The sequence below is a fragment of the Callithrix jacchus genome, chromosome 1 (genome assembly GCF_049354715.1).
Source record: "Callithrix jacchus isolate 240 chromosome 1, calJac240_pri, whole genome shotgun sequence".
Lineage (NCBI taxonomy): Eukaryota > Metazoa > Chordata > Mammalia > Primates > Cebidae > Callithrix > Callithrix jacchus.
This window is the reverse complement of record NC_133502.1, coordinates 12,599,109-12,624,254: the sequence shown is the minus strand read 5'-3', so window position 1 is coordinate 12,624,254 and position 25,146 is coordinate 12,599,109. Positions and strand designations below refer to the sequence as shown.

The 25,146-nt window shown below is 39.2% G+C and overlaps 1 long non-coding RNA gene across 2 annotated transcripts in view; it reads right to left on the bottom strand.

The window, feature by feature from the left end:
• LOC144582137 (uncharacterized) overlaps window positions 1-24,047 on the bottom strand; it is a 35,357-nt gene extending 11,310 nt beyond the window's left edge. Inside the window, exons 1-2 of one of the 2 annotated variants that reach the window (XR_013534208.1) lie at window positions 23,870-24,047; window positions 23,288-23,424 (exon numbers count right to left, since the gene is read on the bottom strand). This is a non-coding gene — a long non-coding RNA (uncharacterized LOC144582137). The remainder of the gene's footprint in view (window positions 1-23,287; window positions 23,425-23,869) is intronic. The other variant, XR_013534203.1, reaches the window with a different exon arrangement.
• Window positions 24,048-25,146: the final 1,099 nt, after the last annotated feature.

Genomic DNA, 25,146 nt, shown 5'->3' with positions numbered 1-25,146 from the left:
GAGAAAAGGTATTCTCATCTCGTGCCAGTTTTCAAAGAGAATGCTTCCAGCTTTTGCCTATTCAGTATAATATTGGCTGTGGGTTTGTCATAAATAGTGCTTATTATTTTGAGATACATTCCATTAATACTAGTTTATTGAGTGTTTTTAGCTTGAAGGAGGTTGAATATTATCAAAGGCCTTTTCTGTTATTGAGTGTTTTTAGCTTGAAGGGGGTTGAATATTATCAAGGGCCTTTTCTGTGTCTATTGAGATAATCATGGGTTTTTTTGTCATTGGTTCTGTTTATGCTACAAATTATGTTTATTGGTTTGTGCATGTTGAACCAGCCTTGCATCCCAGCAATGAAGCTGACTTGATTATGGTGGATAAGCTTTTAATGTGCAGCTGGATTTGGTTTGCCAGTATTTTATTGAAGATTTTTGCATTGATGTTCATCAGGGATCTTGGCTTAAAATTTTTTCTTTTTGTTGTGTCTCACCAGGTATCAGGATAATGCTGGCCTCATAAAATAAGTTAGGGAGGAGTTCCTCTTTTTCTATTGTTTGGAGTAGTTTCAAAAGAAATGATACCAGCTCCTCTTTGTACTTCTGGTAGAATTCAGCTGTGAATCTTCCTGGTTCTGGCCTTTTTTTTGTTTGTTTGGTAGGCTATTAATTATTGCCTCAACTTCAGAACTTGTTATTGGTCTATTCAGTGATTTGACTTCTTCCTGGTTTAGTGTTAAAAGGGTGTATGTGTCCAGGAATTTATTTATTTCTTCTAGATTTTCTAGTTTATTTGCATAGAGTTGTTTATAGTATTCCCTGATGGTAGTTTGTATTTCTGTGGAATCAGTGGTAATATCCCCTTTGCCATTTTTTATTGTGTCTATTTTATTCTTTTCTGTTTTCTTGTTAGTCTGGCTAGCAGTCTATCTATTTTGTTAATATTTTCAAAAAACTAGCTCCTGGATTCACTGATTTTTTTGAAGGATTTTTCATGTCTCTATCTCCTTCAGTTCTGCTCTGATCCTATTTATTTCTTGTATTCTGCTAGCTTTTGAATTTGTTTCCTCTTGCTTTTCTAGTTCCTTTCATTGTGGTGTTAGGGTGTCAATTTTAGAGCTTTTCTGTTTTCTCCTGTGGGCATGTCATGCTATGAATTTCCCTCTAAACACTGCTTTAGCTGTGTTCCAGAGATTCTGGTACATTCTCTCTCTGTTCTCATTGGTTTCAAAGTACTTATTTATTTCTCCCTTAATTTTGTCATTTACCCAGTAGTCATTCAGGAGCAGATTGTTGAGTTTCCATGTAGTTGTGTCATTTTGAGTGAGTTTCTTAATCCTGAGTTCCAATTTGATTGCACTGTGGTGTCAGAAACTGTTTGTTATGATTTCCACTCTTTTGCAGTTGCTGAGGATTGTTTCACTTCCAATTACGCAGTCAAGTTCAGAATAAGTGTGATGTGATGCTGAGAAGAATGTATATTCTGTTGATTTTGGGTGGAGAATTCTGTAGATGTCTATTAGGTCTGCTTATCCAGAGCTGAGTTCTAATCCTGAATATCCTTGTTAACTTTCTGTCTTGTTGATCTGTCTAATATTGAGAGTGGAGTGTTAAAGCCTCCCACTATTACTGTGTAGGAGTCTAAGTCTCTTTGTAGGTCTCTAAGAACTTGCTTAGGAACCTGGGTGCTTCCGTATTGGGTGCATATATATTTAGGATAGTTAGCTCTTTTTGTTGCATTGATCCCTTTACCATTATGTAATGCCCTTCTTTGTCTTTTTTGATCTTTAGTGGTTTAAAGTCTGTTTTATCAGAGACTAGGATGGCAACCCCTGCTTCTTTTTGCTTTCCATTTTCTTGGTAAATCTTCTTCCTTCACTATTTTGAACCTAAGTGTGTCTTTCCATGTGAGATGGGTCTCCTAAATACAGCATAAAGGGTCTTGACTCTTTATCTAATTTGTCAGTCTGTGTCTTTTAATTGTGGTATTTAGCCCATTTACATTTAAGGTTAATATTGTTATGTGTGAATTTGATCCTGTAATTATGATGCTAGCTGGTTATTTTGCCCATTAGTTGATGCAGTTTCTTCATAATATTGATGGTCTTTATACTTTGTTATGTTTTTGCAGTGGTTGGTACCGATTTTTCTTTTCCATATTTAGTGTTTCCTTCAGGAGCTCTTGTAGGGAAGGCCTGGTGGTGAGAAAAACTCTCAGCATTTGCTTGTCTGTAAATAATTTTATTTCTTCTTCACTTATGAAGCTTAGTTTGGCTGTATATGAAATTCTGGGTTGAAAATTCTTTTCTTTAAGAATGAAAAGAAAAGAGTGAAAGTTGGCCCCCTCTCTCTTCTTGCTTGTTGGGTTTCTGTACAGAAATCCACTGTTAATCTGATGGGCTTCACTTTGTGGTAACACGACCTTTCTCTCTGGCTGCCCTTAATATTTTTTACTTTACTTCAACCTTGGTGAATCTGACAATTATGTGTCTTGGGGTTGTTCTCTTAAGGAGTATCTTTGTGGGGTTCTCTTTATATCCTGAATTTGAATGTTGGCTTGTCTTGCTAAGTTGAAGAAGTTCTCCTGGATAACATCCTAAATTTTGTTTTCCAACTTGGTTCCATTCTTCCCGTCACTTTCAGGTACACCAATCAAATATAGGTTTGGTCTTTTTACATAGTCCCATATTTCTTGGAGGCTTTGTTCATTCCTTTTCATTCTTTTTTCTGTATTCTTGTCTTCACACTTTATTTCATTAAGTTGATCTTCAACCTCTGATATCCTTTCTTCTGCTTGATCAGTTTGGCTGTTGGTACTTGTGTATGCTTCACAAAGTTCTCGTGCTGTATTTTTCAGCTCCATCAAGTAATTTATGTTTTTCTCTAAACTGGTTATACTAGTTAGCAATTTCTCTAATGTTTTTCCAAGGTTCTTAGCTTCCTTTCATTGGGTTAGAACATGCTCCTTTAGCTCAGAGGAGTTTGTTATTAGCTGCCTTCTGAAGCCTACTTCTGTCAATTTGTCAAACTCATTCTCCAACCAGTTTTGTTCCCCTCCTGGTGAGGAGTTGTGATTCTTTGGAGGGGAAGAGGTATCCTGGTTTTTGGAATTTTCAGCGTTTTTGTGCTGATTTTTTCTCATCTTCATGGATTTATCTATGTTTGGTCTTTGATGTTGGTGACATTTAGATGGGATTTCTATGTGGATGTCCTTTTGTTGACGTTGATGCTATATTTCTGTTTGTTCTCTTTCTAACCATCAGGCCCCGCTACTGCAGGTCTGCTGAGGGGCCTCCAGGTTTGCTGGAGGTCCACTCCAGACTCTGTTGCCTGGGTATCACCAGTGGAGGCTGCAGAACAGCAAAAATTGCTGCCTGTTACTCCCTCTGGAAACTCATCCCAGAGGGGCACCCCTCAGATGCTAGCCAGAGCTCTCCTGTATGAGGTATCTGTCAGCCTCTACTGGGAGGTATCTCCCAGTCAGGATACATGGGAGTCAGGGATCTACTTGAGGAGGTAGTGTGTCCCTTAGCAGAGCTCGAGTGCTGTGCTGGAAGATCCACTGCTCTCCTCAGAGCTGGCAGGCAGGAACATTTAAGTCTGCTGAAGCTATGCCCAAAGTTGCCCCTTCCCACAGGTGCTCTGTCCCAGGAAGATGGGAGTTTTATCTATAAGCCCCTGACTGGGTCTGCTGCCTTTCTTTCAGAGATGTCCTGCCTAGAGAGGAGGAGTCTAGGGAGGCAGTCTGATTACAGTGGCTTTGGAGTGCTGAGGTGGGCACTGCCCAGTCCAAAGTTTCCACTGGCTATGTTTACACTGTGAGGGGAAAACCAGGTAGTCAAGCCTCAGTAGTGGCGCACACCCTCCCCACACCAAACTTGAGTGTCCCAGATCATTCAGAGTGCTGTGCTGGCAGTGAGGATTTCAAGCCAGTGAATCTTAGCTTGCTAGGCTCCATGGGGGTGGGATCCACTGAGCAAGACCACTTGACTCTCTGGCTTCAGCACCCTTTCCAGGGAAGTGAATGGTTCTATCTCACTGGTGTTCCAAGTGTCGCTGGAAAACAATAAAAACTCCTGCAGCTAGCTTGGTGTCTGCCCAAACAGCCGCCCACTTTTGTGCATGAAACCCAGGCCCCTGGTGGTGTAGGCACCAGAGGGAATCTCCTGGTTTGTGGGTTGCGAAGACAGTGGAAAAAGTGTAGTATCTGGGCTGAAAGGCTCAATCCCTCAGGGCACAGTCCCTCGTGGCTTCCCTTGACTAGGGGAGGGAGTTCCCCAACCCCTTGGACTTTCTGGGTGAGATGACACCTCACCCTGCTTCTACTTGCCCTCCATGGGCTGCCCCCAGTGTCTAACCAGTCCCAGTGAGATGAGCTGTTGAACTCAGTTGGAAATGCAGAAATCACCTTCCTTCTGCATTGGTCTCACTGGGAACGGCAGATTGGAGCTGTTCCTATTCAGCCATCTTCCCCAGAAACCAAAATCAAGGTTTTCAAGATATATCAATGAGCTAAAATATTTTAAAGACACCCCCATTCTGCATCCTTCACATCTTGCAATGATCAGAGTATAAAAGACCAGCAACGCCTGTACACTGCACATTCAGGTATGGAACCTGAGATCCCCAAATGGTCCTTCATCCAGCAATTAGCTAGAAGGAATTTCTGGTTAACTGAAGCTGACTACAGAGTCAGAATACTATCTCTGGAATGTTGTTGTGATGGGCTCAAGAGAATAGTTAATGCAAATTAAGTGAGAATACTTAAAAGGACTGAGAGCTGGAACTTCATTACACTTACAGAACACTTTATTCAAATCATTTTGCCTGCTGACTTAATGTTATTTAATAAATGTCTGGCATGGGGGTTCAGCATTTATAACATACCTTCTTTATAACCTGGTAGTGGGACTGCAGCTGAGTAGCCACTCCTTATCTACTGCAATCATTTTTGGTAGCTACTGTTTTCTACCAAACCTACAAAACACTGAGAGTTATACATGACCATTTTTTCACCTTTTCAGGATATAATTTGAAATCATTTTCTGGAAGAATAATTACATTATGTGATATGTAAATACCTTTCCAAATATAAGTTGTATGCACACATTTTTCTAGGGTTATGGAGGCAGGCAAGGGACACCAGAGTGTAGTAAGGAAAAGCTTTGAAGTCCTGAAGTGAGGACGGCATTGAAAGAAAGCATTAGAGGGAGTTAGAGAAACAGATGTTTTCCTTGGTTCTGCCACCAAACAGTTATCTGTGATTGGGTTTTCCTCTTGGGCTTCATTATTCTCAGCTATAAAATAAAGAAGATGAGTAACAAAACTTCAAAGATTCCTTCTGGTTCTCAAGTTCAACAGCTCTCATTTGCTGGGTCTCCAGAGGACAGTAGTAAATAATTCTCCCCACTTGTTTGGCAAGTCACCAGGAAAGACATTTCATCTCAATAGGCTAACCCCCCTGCCTGAAATTCAGCTAACTGGAAATGCACTTAGAGGGGCAATTCTCCTTTTCAATACAGCATTATTGGGGGAGAGTTGAATATTGATTTTTATTTTTGTTTTTGTTTTTGCCTTCATGTTTTAGTGAGTACACAGATTTTTAAAATTTAGTTTCTAATTGACAAATGATAATTGTATATATTTTTGGGATGCAATGTGATATTATGATATGTGATGCTTGTATACATTGTGGAATGGTTAAATTAAGCTAATTAACATATCTATCACCTCACATAATTATCAATTTTTTGTGGCAAAAATATATAAATTATAATTTTTTAGACATTTTGAAATACATAATACATTATTATTCAGTTTCTGGTTCCAACCTGGTGGCATACAAACAAGTTGACTTCACTCTTCTCCACAGAAAATACAAAACAAATATACAGCACTGAGATATCCCAGAACTCAGATATGAGGATGAAACAACTACCAGGGCCACAGAGATGTAAACAAAAAAAATCTGAGTAGACAGCAAAAGAATCAGCCTTCAATATCTGCAACACTCCTCTCCACAATCTGTTTGGCACTAAACATGTTGAAAATTTCTTCCTGACTCATGGGTTTCTCCACCCGAAAAAGTAAGATCAAGGTGGACAGTTGGCTTTCCTATCATCTTGGGCTCCCTGGCAGGAGACCTGTCCCTGCTTTAATCCAAAGGAAACATCACCAGTGCCTGAGGGGAGAAATATTTTTCATGACAACCAAAAACAATGATGGGAGGTGGGACTACCATCCCAGCCCTGGACACTCCATTCTGCAACTTAGCCAAAGAAGATACCAAATCAGAGTAAAAAAAATTAAAAATAAAAGTAAAAATTGGAGGAGGGATAAAATTAAAGTGTAGGGGGGATGGAAAATAAAGTATAGGGGTTCTTTTTAGTTTTTTCTTTATTTGCTTGTTCCTATTCTTTTTTGTGTGATCTAAAATAAGTTGTCATCTCTTTAAAATTACTTATATCTATAAGATTTTTTTGTAATCCTCATGTTAACCTCAATGCAAAAATCTATAAGAGATATGCTGAAAATAATAAGCAATAAATTAAAACATACTAGCAGAGAAAGTCACTTAACCATAAATGAAGACAGTGAGAAAGGAATAAAGGAGTTATAAAATGACCAGAAAACAAGCAACAAAATGGTAGGATTCAATTCTTATTTATAAATAATAACATTAAATATAAATGGATTGAATTCTCCAGTTAAAATACACAGAGTGGCTGAATAGAAAAAGAAACAAGACCTAACTATATGCTGCCTACACGAAACCCACTTTGCCTATAAAGACATACAGAGATTGAAAGTGAAGGAGTAGAAAAAGATATTCTATACAAGTGAAAACAAAAAAGGATCAGGAGTAACTATACTTATATCAGATAAAGTACACTACAAGACAAAGATTTAAGAAGGTCACTATATAATGATAAAGGAGTCAGTTCAGCAAGAGGATATAATAATTATAAATATCTATGTACCCGACACTAGAGTACATAAGTATACAAAGCAGACATTAACAGATCCAAAAGGAGAGAAAGACTGAAATGCAATAACAGTAGAGAACTTTAGCATTCTACTCTCAGTAATAAACAGATAATCCAGATAGAAAATAAACAAAGAAACATTGAAGTTAAACTACACATTATACCTAATAGGCCTAACTGACATTTACAGAACATTTCACCCAAATGCTGCAGAATATACTTTCTTTTTATCAGCACATGAAACATTCTTCAGAATATACTATATTTTAGCCTGCAAAACAAGTCTGAGCAAATCGTTAAATGTAGAAATCATAGCAAGTATCTTTTCTGACCACAATCTAATAAAGCTAGAAATAAATAACAAGAGAAACCTCAGAAACTTCATGATTACATGGAAATTAAACAATGCAGTCCTGAGTGACCAATGGGTCTATGAAGAAATTAAGAAGAAAAATTAAAAATGTCTTGAAACAAATTAAGAGGGAAATACATCATACCAAAGTCTATGGGATACAGCAAAAGTAGTACTAAGGGTGATGTTTATAGCAACAAATGCCTACATTAAAAAAGTAGAAATACGGGCCGGGCGCGGTGGCTCAAGCCTGTAATCCCAGCACTTTGGGAGGCCGAGGCGGGTGGATCACGAGGCCAAGAGATCGAGACCATCCTGGTCAACATGGTGAAACCCCGTCTCTACTCAAAATATAAAAAATTAGCTGGGCATGGTGGCGCGTGCCTGTACTCCCAGCTACTCAGGAGGCTGAGGCAGGAGAATTGCCTGAACCCAGGAGGCGGAGGTTGCGGTGAGCCGAGATCGCGCCATTGCACTCCAGCCTGGGTAACAAGAGCGAAACTCCGTCTCAAAAAAAAAAAAAAAAAGTAGAAATACTTCAAATAAAAAACCTAAAGATGTATGTCAAGGAATTAGAAAAGCAAAAATGAATTAAACCTCGAGTTAGTAGAAGAAGAAAATTATAAAATAATAGCAAAAATAAATGAAATGGAGACCAAAACGACCCAATACAGATCAGTAAAACAAAAAGTTGCTTGTATGAAAGGATAAACAAAACTAATAAACCATTAGCTAGACTAAGAAAAAAGAGAAAAGACTCAAATAAATAAAACCAGAAACAAAAAGGAGACGTAATAGAAATCCATAAGTGAGACCACAAAAATACAAAGAATCATTAGAGACTATTAGGAACAACTATACACTAACAAACTGGAAAACCTAGAAGAAATGCGAAAATTCTTGGGCACACAAAACCTACCAAAGTTGAACTATGAAGAAATAGAAAGCGTCAACAAATCAATAATGAGTAATGAGATCAAAGCTATAATAAAGTCTCCCATCAAAGAAAAACCTGGGATCCGATGACTTCACTTCACATTTCAAAAAGAAATAATCCCAGTTCACCTCAAAGTCTTCAAAATGATTGAAGAGAATGGAACAGGTCCAAACTTAGTCTGAGAGGCCAGCATTACCCTAATACCAAAGCCAGGCAAGAACACAACGAAAACCAGAAACTACAGGCAGATATCACCAATGAATACAGATGTAAAAATAATCAGCAAAATACTAGCACATTGAATTTGACAACACATTAAAAAGATCATTTTTTATCCCAGGGGTGCAAGGATGGTTCAACATATGCAAATCAATTAACATGATACATCACATTAATAGAACTAAGAACAAAAAAAACCTATGATCATTTCAACAGATGTTGAAAAAACATTTTATTAAATTCAGCATTTCTTTATGAAAAAAAAACCCTCAACAAACTCAGTATAGAAGAAGCATATCTCAAAATAATAAAAGCCTATATATTCATTCTAGAATGTGGCTGAGAAAAATTATAATAACAACAATAATAATAAAGGCGTATATGACAAACCCACAGCCAACATTATGCTAAATGAAGAGCAACTGAAAGCCTTATCTCTAAGATCTGGAAAAAGACAAAGATGTTTGCTTTGTCTTTTGATAAGTATATCAAAGATGTTTGATATATTTATGTACCTCCACGACTTTTATTCAACAGAACACCAGGTGTCCTGGCCAGAGGAATAATGCAAGAGAAAGAAATAAAGGCCATCCAAATTGGAAAATAAGTCAAATTAGCCTTATTTGCAGATGACATGATTTTATACCTAAACAAACCTAAAGATGCCACCCAAAAATCATTAGAACTAATAAAATCAGTAAAGTTGCACAATACAAAATCAATGTGCAAAAATTGGCAGCATTTAAATACACCAACAGAAAATCTGAAAAAAAAATCAAGAAAGCAATCCCGTTAACAATAGTTACAAAGAATATGAAGTACTTAGGAATCAATGTAATCAAAGATGTGAAATATCTGTAAAACTGTAAAACACTGATGACAGAAATTGAAGAGGACATAAAAACATGGAAAGACATTTTATACTTATAAATTGGAAGAGTTAATATTGATAAATTACAATACTACCCAAAGCAATCTAAAGATTCAATGCAATGTTTATCAAAATACCACTTCCATTCTTCAGAGAAATATAAAAAAAATCCTACAATTTATATGGAAGTACAAAAGACTCCAAAGCTAGAGGCACCACACAGCATGACTTCAAAATATACTACAAAGCAATAGTAAGCAAATCAGTACGATATTGGTATAAAACAGACACAAAGATCAATGGAATAGAACAGAGAACCTAGATATAAATCCATGCATTTTTAGCCAGCCCATTTTTGACAAAAGTGCCAAGAATTTATAATAGGAAAAGGACAGTCTCTTCAATAAATGGTGCTGGACAAACTAGATAACCATATGGAGAGAAATGAAACTAGACCCCTCTCACCATATACACAAAATAAAATCAACATAGATTAAATACTTAAATCTAAGACCTGAAACTATGAAACTACTAGAAGGAAACATTGGGGAAATGCTTTAGGAGGTTGGCCTGGGAAAAGAATTTTTGGGTATGACCTCAAAAGCACAGGCAACAAAAGTAAAAATAGACAGGTGAGATCATATCAAGATAAAAAGTGTCTATACAGCAGAGGAAACAATCAGCCAAGTGAAGAGACAACCCACTAAAAGGAGGAAAATATTTGCTAACTATCCATCTGACATTCAAACAATAGCACACACACACACCCCAAAAACCCAAACAAAAAACAAATAAGTTCACTAAAAAATGGGCAAAATACCTGACTCAATATTTTGCAGAAGACCTACAAATGACTAACAGGTATATGAAAAAATATTCAACATACTCAACATTACTAACATCACATTAGTTAAAATGGATTTTTTTAAATCAAAAAGACAGGGAATCTGGTGAGGATGTGGAGAAAGAGGAACCATCATTCACTGTCAGTGGGAATGTAACCCATCAATCTACTTTATGAGATCCACTTTTTTGGTCCTACACATGACTGAGAACATGTGACATTTGTCTTTCTCTGTCTGTCTTATTTTGCTTAAGATAATGTCCTTCAGTTCCTTCCATGTTGCTACAAATGACTGGATTTCATTCTTTATTATGGCTAAATAGTACTCCATTGTATATATGTACCACATTTTCATTATCCATTTTTCCATGAATAGGCACTTAGACTCATTCCATATCTTGGCTGCTGTGAATAGTGCTACAATAAACATGAGAATGCAGGTACCTCTTTGATATGCTGATTTTGTTTCTTTTTGATATTACTTAGAAGGGGAACTATTGGATCATATGGTAGTTCTATTTTTAGTCTTTTTGAGGAACATCCACACTGCTCTCTATGGTAGCTGTGCTAATTTACATTCCCACCATGACTGGGAAGGTACATGTAATGCTTTCCATTTTTAAAATGCTTTTTTAGTTAGATGTTGTATGTTCTAGTTTGACTATATAATTTGTTTGTATTTCCGCTTCCATTTTTCCAGCTTCGATGTATTGTTATTGTTCTATTCAGTGTTTTGCAAATAGCATGTATTCCATAATTTTTTAAAGTTTATTCTCCTTAAAATACTGCCTTCAGGGTTTATTTCTCACTTTCTACCTTAGTTCATGCATTTTTTTCTTCTTTGTAGCATCATTTCAGTCGAAAGATAGGATAGAAGGATAAACAAGAAAAACAGCAGGACAAAAACCCATAAGACTGTAAGAGCATCTTAAAACACCTGGAATAAACATGATGACTACTCCTCTACTTCAGTAACCCTTCAGCGGCCATATGTGTTAAGATATTCCTGTGGCTCTAGCGGCCCATGTTCGAGGTTTATCTTGCTTCTAAAATTCTGATTGAACCAGAAGCTTCAGGAAGGAACCATGCTATCACCAAGTCCTTACATGGAAGGATTACAGAATCACTGTCACCAAGCCACGGGGCAAAGCCTGAGTTCTGAGCTCATAGCTCCTTCGATGCTTTCATTCAGACTATAGAAAATCAGCATTCCAGAGTGAGGGAAGCATAGAGTGATTCTTGATCTTCTACTCAGTTCCAGAATTATCATATAGATTACTTTTATCTGCTCCACAGGGTCAGAAAGGGCCCTTGGAATTATCGTTTATTTTGCAAACTTTATCACTGGCAACTTGAACTCAAAGTCTAATTGTATTTATATCCATATACCCATACCCTGATCACATTGAATTTTCACAAGAAAATACAATTTTTTTCCTGGTTTGATTCTTCTTTTGGGTATTAAGATCTAAAATTCTACAGCTACAGAAATGAGACACTAAATCTTTTCAACCACAGGCAATCCTCTATTTTAAAGACATATCCTAAATTGGCATTTATCTCCAGTTCCAGAGTTGGAGAGTGGGTAGCAACATCTAAGAGCCTCAGCGCCAGAAATGAATAACTCCTGGGGACGTCAGGAGAAAGCAAGGAAAGAGATTGGCAGGCTGCGGAAGAGTTATGGAGATTCAAATATATACCTACTCTATGGAGATTCAAATATATACCTACTCTATCTCTATAGACTCAGTAGTTAAATAAATGGTATTGGAGAGGCCCTGTTCTCTATGAGTATGAGGACCCTTTCTATATATTGTGCCTGTCCACTGGGAAATCTGATTTCAACAGGTAAATCAAGAAAGACTCAGCTTGACAGCTTTTGAGAATTTCATCCGTTCCTTAACTTCACTCCAGAGATACAAATTTATTCACTCCATCAAGACCAAATATTTCCATCAGCATAATAATGTTCAGATCCCATAACTGGGTTATCATACATTCGGGAATTTATTCTAAGGAAGTAACTCAAAAGAGAAGATATGATTTTACCTGTTTTTTTTTTTTGGCTGTAAAATTATTTACAATTGCAGAACCATTGGGATTGACCTTAGAGTCACGCAAAGGGGGATGGTGTATAAATTCTGATACTTTCTTGGTGGATTAGTAAAAATTATTATTATTTAAACCATGGAATAGTAAGAAAAGAGATTTATAGTTAAGTGTTAGTGAGAAAACAAAAACATAAACTATCATCTATGTTATGATTATAAATTTTAAAGTTGTTTATATGACTCAGGAAGAGAAAAGACAAAAGCAAAGCAAAACTGTCAGCAGTTGCTGATGGAAGTTTAGATGATCTTTCTTTGTTTCTATTTTTCCTATTGTGGTTACCTGTGGTCTAATTTTGAAACAGCTGTTCTGCAGAGAAACAATTGGGAATTTCTGGTCTCTGCCAATATTTTCTAAGTGTGTTTCAGAGGACACTAGTTAGGTCTAAAACATTAAGGCATTCAGCGAAAACAAAACAAAGCAGAACAAAAAAAGAGTTGACCAAATGAACGTTATATACATTTGATGTCAAACTTGTCACTGTAGGGTTCCTTAGAGGAGTGGTCCCCAACCTTTACGGCACCAGAGACCAGTTTTGCGGAAGACAATTTTTCCACAGCCCAGTGATGGGGCCCAGGGGGATGGTTTTGGGATGAAACTGTTCCGCCTCCGATTATCAGGCATGAGAGTCTTACAAGGAGCGTGCGACCTAGATCTTTTGCATATGCAGTTCACAATAGGGTGTGTGCTCCTATGAAAATCTAATACTGCTGCTGATCTGATTGGAGGCAGAGCTCAGGAGGTAAAGCTCGCTCGCTCATCGCTCACCTCTTGTTGTGCGGCCTGGTTCCTAGCAGGCCATGGATCAGTACTGGTCCACAGCCCAGGGGTTGGGGACCCCTGTCTTAGAGCCTTCAATATGCTAATATAGAATATTTATCTCCCAGAAGGGAAAGAAATATGCAGCCTCGTGAAGACACATCAGACCACAGAATCACATCTCAGCATCTCCCTCCAACACACACACACACACACACACACACACACACACACACACACGGGCATTCTGTATGTCCAGTGTTCTGCTGAGCAAGCTGTAGGTAATTTCAGGTCCTGACTCATGCAATCACCTTGCTCTGTCAAAACTAAACAAACACTTCTCCAGTGTCCAGAGTGTAATGGGTGGCTTAGCAATTTCTTTTCCTCTTTCAAGGTCTCACTCAAGAGTTGCATCCTCTGTGAAAACCTTCCCAGCCCCAGGCAGAACTAATCCTTACTTTCACTTTTTTCCTATTCCACTTGACATTTTGTCAGGGCACATGGTCTTCTTTGACAATTATTTGTGTCTGCTCATCAGCTAACACAATGTTCAGTTCTTGCTGTGAATCAGAATCAACTGGGAACACAACTACAATATAGATGCTGGGCATGATCTTCAGACATTCGGTTACATTCAGTCTAGGGGGAGACTTTGGCACATTCTGATTGACGACCATGGAGACAGTATCACTGCCTCTAGGCCAGAAGCAAGTTTTATTTATCTTTGTATTACCAGCGTTTGCCACTAGTGGGCAGGCACAAACTTTTGCTAAAAAATGTGTCATAGCTGGGCAGATCACAAGGTCAGGAGTTCGAGACCAGCCTGGCCAACACAGTGAAGCCCCGTCTCTACTAAAAATACAAATATTAGCCAGGCGTGGTGGTCAGTGCCTGTAGTTCCAGTTACTCAAGAGGCTGAGACAAGAGAATCACTTGAACCCAGGAGGTGGAGGTTATTGTGAGCCAAGATGGCGCCACTGCCCTCCAGCCTGGGTGACAGAGCAAGACTTCATCTAAAAAAAATATGTTCCATAGCAAGAAAAATGTTTGCTTAAAAACTGGTTTTCTAATTATTTAGTGGGAAATAACACATTTTGGTTAAATAAATTCATTAATTTGCTATTTTGGTCATGGAAAGATAGCTACCAAAGCATCCATGAGATGGGAAGGAAGAAGAAAAAGTTTAGCAATATGTGGAGGACCATGAGAAGTGAGAAGTCTCATGCAAACCACAACGTCCTAAGTGAAGTCTTCCATTTTGCTTCATTGCTTTACAATGCCTTGCCACTCTTCTCAAACCTTAAGGTCTCAGTACTCTCCCATACTGTCCTGCAGTTCAGCTAGCCAGGGCCTGAGCTGTGCTGACCCTTGAGTTATCGCCTAAAAGGAAAATCAATTAGAGCCCAGACAGGGGCTAGGTGAGTGTCATACTTACCTTGGCTACCAAAACAAAATAAATATTTAATGCAGTATTTAAAAATCAAATTAAAGCAAAAAATTCATCTTCAATATAATATTAATACTTTAAATAAAGTCAGGATCAGTTCCAGTGACATGCCTAGCCATACTGGTGCCTGAGGCAAAAAGAAAAACCACAATATTGATCCTGTCTTTATATAAAACTTTGGTATTATGCTCACCATGGGATTTCTGCATTAATTTTGATTGTTTCATGTATTGCATTAAATAGTATTTATCAAACACACCATTTATCTTGATTAGTGGAGTGTTTGCTGTTCTTTTCTATTTTGCTTCTGAGCAGGCACCTCATTGCCTCACCTTAGTCTCAACCCTGATATAGACACTTGGAAACTTCTATGAAATTGGTCTTCCAACTTTGCAGAGAATGTTCTGTTGAGAACACACACAGCCCGATTAAATCCCAAGGAAGAAAGCTGACAAGCAAATCCCTCTGCGTTAACATCTATAGACACACAATTTCTTACAGAAGAATAATGATGATTTTCTGAAAATAGAAGGTATCAGACTGGATCCCCAGTGGACTAGCCCAGTAGATATAGGCTGCATACAACCTCAAGCCAGGGATTATCTGAAGAGTGCAGAAATTGGAGCAAGGATTTTGAAACATGGAAAGAAACGCATCAAGCGTCTGTGATGACATTGGCACATCTCTGAGAAGGAAAAACTAGGAGCTTCTATCCTGAGACCCTGGACATAGAAATTCAAATGGCTCAGTGCCGTGAGATTTCTGCCTTAGAGCCCACAAATGTTTGTTAGGATGAAATACAGTCAGCACTTATAGGTACAAATTTTTCTCTGACCAAATGTAAGGAGAAAAACCACTGAGGGATACATAAATTAGAATGATTATTGCAAGTGAAAGTATAGAGGGGCAGTCAGATATAGAGCAGAACAAAGGATTTCTGAGACTATTTCATTGTAAAACCCTTTGGAATAAAATGAAGTGGAATGGCACAAGAGATTTATAGGAATTCTTGAAGTATTCTTGCCAGGTAAGTTAAGTTAGGATAAAAACATTTGAGAGCAGAACTGGCTGTTCTTAGGAAAAATCTAGAACAGCAGGGTCAGCACTGAAAGTCCGAAGCAGACACAGGAAGTGGAAGTCGCTGCAGGTAAGATTCAGCAATGAGATGGTGTCCCTGACACCAAGGCGTTATGCCAATCTTGACCTCCACTCAGATGCCGTCCACTCTGCTGCAACTGAGGCAAATGGCCATGAACAGAACAGCCGCAGCTCACTTGTCTTGTACTTAGGAACCCGGAGTCTGTTTGGAATAGGAAACTGTACAGAAGAATGGAAACCAAGCCACCCGGGTTTGGGGAACTTAGCATTGTACCAGAGCCTGCTAGTGAGGGCTCTGGGCATGGAAAGGGCATGCAGAACTCTGAAGAGGAATGCTGGCTGCACAGAGCGCCCAAAATAGAAGGAGCACTGCCCTACTCTGAATGGGGGTGCTGGCAGGAAAGCTTCCTGTAGAGAAAGAGCCTGCCAGCCTCAGAATGAGGAGTGCTCTTGTCTCAGCACCCTGCCACCAAAGGGACGCTGAACACCTATGCTTCCCTCACAGAAACCCTGCTAGTAACTCCCACTCTGTGAAACTAGGCTCCCTAAGAAACAAGAAGAAAATAAGAGCTGTAACCGTAGAGATCATGCATGGGGAGTGTGAGAAACTCACTTCAGAGTGATGCTGAAATGCACTGCTCACGGTGCACAAAATGTAAATGATGCAGGTGCATTGTTGTAAACCATCTTGCCTTGGGGATCAACTTGAATAATTATTCAGGCTTTCTCAGAAAATGTGTTTCTGTCTTTCCTGAACCCCCATACATCTCTCGGGGTACAAATTTAAGGGGTAGAGGCCCTTGCAGAGGATGCAAAGGTTTTGCTGAGAGGGCAGATGTGGCGGCTCACACCTGTCTGTAATCCCTGCACTCTTAGAGGCCGAGGCAGTCGGATCACCTGAGGTCAGGAGGTTGAGACCAGCCTGCCCAACATGGTGAAACTCCACCTTTACTAAAAATACAAAAAGTAGCCAGGCATTGTGATGCATGCCGGTAATCCCAGCTACTTGGGAGGCTAAGGCAGGAGAATTGCTTGATCCCGGGAGGTGGAGGTTGTAGGGAGCCAAGATCACACCACTGCACTCAAGCCTGGGTGACACAGTGAGACTGTCAAAAAAAAAACCCAAAAACATGGTTTTGCCAAGAGAAGCATATAGTAGAGAAAAAACAAAACAATTTCAGTTTATCCTTGAATAATGCAAAGGTTAGTGGCTCCAACCCTCACACAGTAAAAAAATTATAACTTTTGACTCTCCTCAAATTTAACTACTAACAGCCTACTATTGACCAGAAGGCTTCCTTACAACATAAACAGTTGGTTAACATATATTTTATATGTTCTTTGTAGTATATACTGTATTCCTGCAGCAAACTGTGCTAGAGAAAAGAAAATATTAAGAAAATAATGAGAGGAAAATATGTTTACTATTCCTTAAGAAGAAGTGGATCATCACAAAGGTCTTCATCCTTGTCTTTGAGTTGAGGAGGCTGAGGAGGAGGAAGAGCTCTCTCAGAAGTGACAGATACAGAAGAAACCCACATATAAGTGGACCTGTACAAACTTGTGTTGCTCAAGGATTGGCTGCACTGAAGATGTATCAGTTGGTAGTAAGAGTCCTTCCTCATGAGATGTGGAGCATTTGTGTGTTTATAGCAAGATGTCTTGATGGCTCATTTTGGCCGGAGTTAGGAAGCACTGAGGCATGGCCTCAGTTAAGCAGGGCTCACCAGAGACAGCCACATCACTCTGGCTGGTAAAGTGGAAGACACTGTAGAGTTTCAGGAAATCGTCGTGATGGATGAGATGTTCTGCTGGAGAGTGGATATAAAAACAGACATTACAGGGAAGGCTGAGACCAGGGTGAGGGCTGTTGGCCCTTGGGGAGAGAAACCTGCCAGACAGAAACTCAACGTAGAGCCGGGCAGCCCAGTGCTCTGTTTAAATTATCTGCTGTGCTGTTATCTCCAGCCTTACTTGCACACCAAGTTAGTTAGTAGAAATCTCTCTAACCACAAGCGGCTTTCATGAATTGTATTTTGAAGACAAAGCAAAACAAAACCTAAATGAGTCAGCATTCTGTGGGTTGGTAATGGGGTGAAGTGAAAGGAACAGTCACAAAATGTGAGCTTGAGGGGAAATTAAGAATAACACTGAAATACTGCAAGGGAACAAAAAGAGATGAGAAGAAACAAAAGCCCTTGAAAGTCTTTGGCTCTATGGCAGGTGGAGGATGAAGAAACTGGGAATGGGGTTTCCTTGTCACAAGAGAGTGGAACTCCAGCCATTTCACCTCACTATTGCAGCAAAAGGTGACCCCATAAGGCTGGCAGAGAGGAGGACTTCCAGGTGACTGACATGGAAATGAGGCTTAAATGCCATCACATGCCACATAACGGCATAATAGAGTTTCTTTTCCCAGACTAATAATAATGCACTTGAGAAAAGGCTTTTATATGCGTAAAGAGAACATTATTTCTGAATATTTAATGCAAAATTGCCATAGAATAAAATGGTCATTAAATATGTAAATGCTATTTACACGTGCTTATTATGCCAATAACTCATCTCTTATATAATGATCTCTGTGCCCTAATTTGTCACTTGGTCATGAGCTCCACAAATCAAAATCTGGGGCAGCTTCTCACAAAGAAGCAAGTTGACGAAATGCATACCCAAATAAAACATCCCTTTGCACTGCTAACAGTAGGTTTCTGCATTTGGTCTTGTTGCTTTTGACCAAGGGAGAAAAGATGGAAACAAGCATGCTACAAAAAACTGATGTAATGCCAGGTGGCAAAGGGTCATTTGGATCAAAGATAAGTCCAACTATTCAGTCTCAAGTAGAGGGGAGTGATTGCCATGGTCGCTTTTAACATAGTACTAAGCAAAAGATTAAGAATACTTAAATTTGCCCTTTGTTTATCACAAATGAGCCAATTTTCTACTTTCTCATGAGGGATGCTTAAGTGGTTGATTATTTCTAAAAGAAAATAAAACGAAACTGGCAAGAGCTTCCTCACTTGTTCTGATGCTCATAAATGTGTTTTTTTTCCCTCTCATCAAAGGGACCAAGTCCTGTTACTCAAAGTGTGGAATTTCAGCCTCCCTGTGTCCCTCTTCCCTGCAGAACTAATGAATCAGAATCTGCATTTGAATATACCTCCAGGTGGATTGTATCCAAGTCTGTGTTGGCTTTATAAGTGTCACCTTGGCCAGCTGGAATGACATTTCCCAGGGTCTCCTTGCTGTAAGGCCTCAAATTAGAATTGGCCAAAAGAGAAATCTGCAGGAGATTTACAAGGCAGAAGTGAAATAGTACCCCTTGCTCTCCAAGGGTCTCCATAGCTGCCATGAGACATGCAAACACAGTCCCCTGAGTTCCAGCCTTTCCTAGTTCTCTTCCACTCTACATCCAGCTCTTTTTTCTCGGGAAAGACAACAGCGTCATCCTTTCCATCACAGGAACTCTCAGCCCGCCTCCAGACAAGGAGGCAGTAGCTTTCTGTAGACTTCACTGTCAGCCCTTCTCATTCCCATTGGCTTCTAAGATTTCCCTGGAAGCTTCAACTGGTCCTCACCAATGGACATTGTATGTCAAAGCTTCAGGAAGGGAAGTTCATTACTGACTTTTCTGTAATTCTTCAATTCTACTTCCCAGATCATTCCATAGTCCTAATAGACCCAATGCCTGTAATAAACCCCCTTACTCTATATTACTCATGGTGGTTTTGCTTTCTTGGTAGAACCTTAGTGATACATTGACATTTAGAAACACTGGTCTAGGCTGCATGTATGCTTCACAAGAAACACTGCTAATTAAAGATTTTTCAGCACTCCTGTAGCCCCATGCCGTTACAGAATTTATCTGAATGATGTGGGTGCATTTCAATCAGTGTTGCAGGAAGATTTGGAGATCTCTTACAATTTTTGGTGAGTGTCCCATACTTATATTACTAGGACTAGTTAAATGGAGGTGGTAAAGCCTGGGAAACCTACTGACACTGATCCAGCTTTGCTGGATGTTTCCACTTAGGAGAGATAGGTGGTAAAGGTAAACTGTGCTCACTCCAAACACCTTACCCTTAAAATCTTTTTCTGGTTTATTTTTGAGTGATCAGTTGTAAGCTCTTTGAATTCCGTGCTGATTATATCTCTCATTTGTAAGTAATAGACACCAACACCAAACCAGCCTAAAGTGGTTAAAAGTATTGCTTTTTGTTTTTTCTCTCTTAACTGAAACATCGGTTTTTTGTTTCGTTTTTCTTCTGTTTTGTTTTGTTTTGTTGCCATTGTTCTTGTTGTCGCAGGGCGGAGTCAATTGAGTTTCAGGTGTGAACTGATCCAAAGACTTAGGCGATGTCACGGGGATTGATTATCTCCCCATCCCTCTGTTTTCTGTCTTTCCTTGCTGGCCTCATTTTTGGAAAGATTTGTTTCAGTGACAGTTGAAGACACTTCACAGCTCTAAGTCTAGTTGAATAAGAAAGAGAACACTTACTTTCTGGTCACCCAAGCAAAATTCGGGGGTTAGCCCAATGGGACCTGACAAGCTGGCATATGTCCCTTGCCTATATATGACCTAATCACTTGGCAAGGAGAAGGGATGCTCTGATGGTCCAGATTAAGATCACAGGCATAGATCCACCCTAGCAGCTGCAATTGGAATGCTCTGGACTAGCACGAGCCACCGCCACCACTGGAATTCACCACCACTGAAGAGGTAGATGGTCACTTCAGGCTCTGAGTGTAATACACTTTGAATTTTTCTATACTAGTTATCTAGAAAGCAAATATAACAGGACATAATGGTTTATACATTTTAAATGCATTAGATGTTCACTGTTGAAATTTTTGAAAGTGGAAGAAAGCACAAAAAGAAAAAAATATCACAGTAATCTCACTACCAAGAGAAAATCATTGTAATCACGCAGGTGTGGAAACTTTCTTTCAGGTACTGTAGTAAAGAACGTGGTTCCTATCATTACATATACTTCCATCCTGTACTGTACAGTCGCCTGGTTTTCCTCGATCACATTGAGCTACCCCACCAGCTCAATGTCAAGAGACCTTTTTTGTTGTTTCTAAATTATGATTGTGCTTAAATTGCTTACACATAAATCTTTGTGATTACCTATGATAGTCTGGACAGAAAATCAGCTGTGCATTTTGCTGCTTCCTCAACAATGATTATTAAAAGTGTATGTTATGCTTGTCAATTTGATAAGCAAAAATAACATCATCATTGTTTCCTTTTGTATTACTTTGTGAAGTTAAAACAATCATTTGTGCGAATATTTGTGCTTTTATGAATCTTATTGTGAACTTCCTCTTCAATTCCTTTGCCTGTTGTAAAAATTGAATTATCTTTTCCGAATTGTTCTGTTAGGCTCTTCGCCTACTAGGGAATCCTTTAGAATACATGTTACAAATATTTTTCCCAGGTAAACATATAAATTATATTCAAAATTGAAGCTCACATTTCCATTTATTTTTGTAGACCAAATAATCTTTCCATTTATGTAACTTGCTTTTAGTATCATTCTTAAAAACACCCCATTCACTCCACTAAAAAGGAAAAGCCTAAATTCCTAAGTCTCCTTCAGGCACTCTGTGCTGTTAAATGGTTAATGATGAATATTAGTTACCCATTGATATGATTATCTCAATCATGCTGCTGTCCCTCCCTATCACCATACTCAAGAAGGCAAAACAAAATAGTAATTTGTGATTTTAACTAATGTTATTTGCACTGTACTACCGCTATGAATTTGGGTCTCTTTTCATTTGGAATCATTCACTTCTGGTGATATGTGTGTCTAATCTAGTTCTAGAAACACGCTGTTTAACAACTGTTGCTTGATAGTATATTTTATTTTCTGCAAGTGCAAGTCATGTCTTATTTAAATTATTCAAAATTTAAGTATTTTATCATACATTTTTGGACATGATGTGGAATAATTTTGTCAAGCTAAACAAGCTGTTCTGAGATTTGTATCGAAATTGCTTTGAATGCATAAATTAATTTACAAGTTAAAGTATTTCTTCCCATCCAGCAGAATTTTATTTCCCTTTCTTTTTCCCAAAAAGTACCATCTCCTTAACTGAATGTGTTTTAAGCCCCATGAAACCAGGATGACCCTTTGTCCACATTCAGAATGCCCAGGCTGGGGCAGACAGCAGTAAAAATGCTCATCATCTTTCTTCTTCCTGATTGACCCACGGGTCTCTTCTGGCATTGGCACAGTTTTCCCGAGAGGTCTGGGAAGCTCTCTGTCAACCTCTTGATAGCTAAGGGAGATGTGACCTCAGAAGCCCCACCTCACTGTGAGAGAGTGACTGATAGGGCCCCTCCCATGGTCCCCTCTCTTAAAGGAAAGAAGACAATTTGCAAACACTCAGCCTGGAGTATGTTCTCTGAGAAAAACAGGCCAGAACTCACAGTAGCAGAACTGGTCATTTTCTTCTACCTCAAAGCAAATTCTCTCAGAGCAGCTGGAAATGAAGTGGTATTCACACTATCAATTACACCAGCTGTTTACCTAATGAACTCAGCTGCAGAGACAGGCATGTTCCAGACCAAAAGAATATAATAAGCCCATGGTAACCCTGCAGTAACAAGCACCTTGGCAAATTCAAGGTCTAAATTCACACGATTACAGTCTAGCTACCAGGAAGGTGCCATCCCCATTATTGACTTATAATGCTATGTTATGTATTGGGATAATTACGCTTTTCTAGCCCTCCAGGGCTCAGAATCAGAGAAAGTAAGCAATGCATTCTTATTCATTCAGCATGTGAGCAAATTTCAAGTCAGAATAGATCTCTCCAAGATCTATTATACTGTGCGGAGGAACCCCACAGGCTTTGGTCCCTACCTTAAAGATTGTAGGGGCTTACAGGGTATTGTATGAATCAGTGGGAAGTTGGTTCTTCTAAGTTCAGTGAAGCAAAATTTCTATTTTGACAGAGCAATTTTGCCTGGAACTCTCTCACTCACTGCCCTCAAATGTAAGCATCTTGTTTCTGCTCTTGGAGCTTCAGAGCTTCTTTATAATATTGTAAGTATGAAAATGAAATTTTTATGTATTCAAGGTTTGACTCTTATTTTATCATAGTTTGCATATATTCTACATCGCATATATTCTAAATAACCCTACAAAGAAAGTATTATTGCAGATGAGGAAATAAAGGTTCAGAACAACTAAATGACTTCTTTGGTGGCCACAAGTAAACAATTTTCTTTTTCCTGAATGTAATTCATTTGTTTGCTTATCTGATTTCCTGTCAGGTTTCTCAAATCGTTGATATTAGACATTTTCTAGTTAGGTCCCTAATGTGTCAGCCCCTGGCGTTGGCCCTGATGTACAGTAAGAATTTAATGAGTATCTGGTGAGTAGTGGGAAAACACTGGGCTAAAAGCCAGTAAATGATGGGATCCAGTCTCAGTCCTAATAACTATAAGCCTTGCGAACTTGGGCTATCACTTTTCTCTGCACTTCATTTTCCTCATCTCTAAAATGGAGCTGATAACACCAAATCACACCAGATTTCTCTTTCTCACAGGTTTGTAGTAAGGATTAAATGAAATTCAATATAGGAAAGAATTTTGAAATAAATTAGGCAGTATGGATAAAATGAAATCCATCTTCTCAAAAACCTGCTCATGGAAAAGACTCGCCTGGATTGGAGGAGACCATTAGGCAAGCGACATAGACATCAGAGCTGTTTCTGTAACATCAGAATTTACTGAGCCTGTTTCAGTGGATCCTTCTTGCTGATCACTGATCACCAGTCTCTGAATCATTTTGCATGGCGCTGTGGAAAGATCATTGAATACAGAATAAAAATATATTGGTTTAGTATTAGTTCTGTCAGCAATAAGCCATGTAGTCAAGTTATTTAAGTCCTGGGCTTCAGTTTTTATTTCATTTTCTATAAAATAATGATGGTAGTAGTGGTGATAATGATGTGTACGCAGGGAGAGGGTGGGGTGGGAGGGGACGGATTAAATTGTCTCCGAGATAGAGATCGACGAGATCAGGGTCGTTCGGGATTGGTACGGCCGCAGACACATTAAATTGTCTCTAAGTGACACTGCAGCCTTTTTCTTATGATCAGATTAGAGTTTGGAGAGAGTGGCGTGAGTAAGACAGATGCTCAGAGTTTGAGGTGTATGGATGAGCACACAGGGTCATGGATACAGAACGAGAATACAGAAAGCCATCTCCCCTCTACCTCTAAAACAAAACATTTTACACACAGCGGTAAGTGAATCCTGCTGCAGGGTTGGACCTACTTCCACTGGGGCTGGAGTTCGTTTGAATGCAGATCTATTGCTAAGTACCTTATAATTGGACAGCTTCCACCCTTAAAGAGCCCTTGGAGCCTTGGGCAGCCAGACTCTGCTGTTAGGACTTGAGTCGTTGACTTCTTCAGTTGGGGGTGGGTACTCATGGGAATGTTGTCAAGGGCATTCCACAGGATGCTCTGAGGCCAGCACAAACTATGGGACACTGCTGCTTTTGTCCTGCTCTGACCATTACTCATGGTTGTTTTCTTTCTTTTTTTAAAAATTGTACTTTAAGCTTTGGGGTACATGCGCACATCTCGTAAGCTTGTTGCATAGGTAAACACATGCCATGGTGGTTTGCAGTCTCCGTATCCCCGTCAGCTACATCAGGCATTTCTCCCAATGTTTCCTTCTCCAGCCTCCCCACCCCCCACTATCCCTCTCCTATCCCCCCCACCCCCCAAACTACCCCAGTGAGTGATGTTACCTTCCCTATGCCCACATGTTTCTTTTTGAAGGTGTCGGGGGCTCCAGCCTTTTCCTCCATTTCCCTAATAAACATTGCCTAGCAGCTACAATTCTCCTGCAATATCTCTGAAAAATTCATCACTTTTTTTGGTGGGCTTTGAACTTTGCTGCTTACTCAGAGGATGGGATCTAAAAATAAAACTGGCTTACTTAGCAGTGGGAATAATACAAGTTTCATAAACATCAACGTCCTATTTTTCTGTTGTATTTCACATTAGTTTCATGTGATTCACATCCGTTGCCATATTTTACCTTAAAAAATGGATGTTTTGTGTGAAAAAACAAATGAACGCTTGTGAGGTTTGCAATGGAAAGTTTTCTGACATCAGCCGTGTTTTTGTATTTCCTTAGAACTGGTTAGTTACAGGCCCTGCTGTGGCTTGATTCATATTCATGGTAAGAGAAAACAAGCCTCTATGGCATCCTTGAACTTAAGGATGAAGAAAAATGCCTTAAGGAGACATTTCAGCTCCAGAGTATAGCCCAGAGCCACCAAATCTGTGAGAAAGCTGATGATGAAAGACAAAAACATTTTTTAGTCATGGATTTTATAAGCAAAACCCCAGGGATTAGTTCTTAGCGGTGGAAGAATGCGAGAGGCACATTGGCAAAGAGCCTGCTGAATAATTTTAATGGCCTTCCCTACGAATAAAATAGTTTTATTACTTTGTACCTTTGCTAAGGACCTGGGTCTAGGGAAAGTCAGGCAGGCAGAAAAG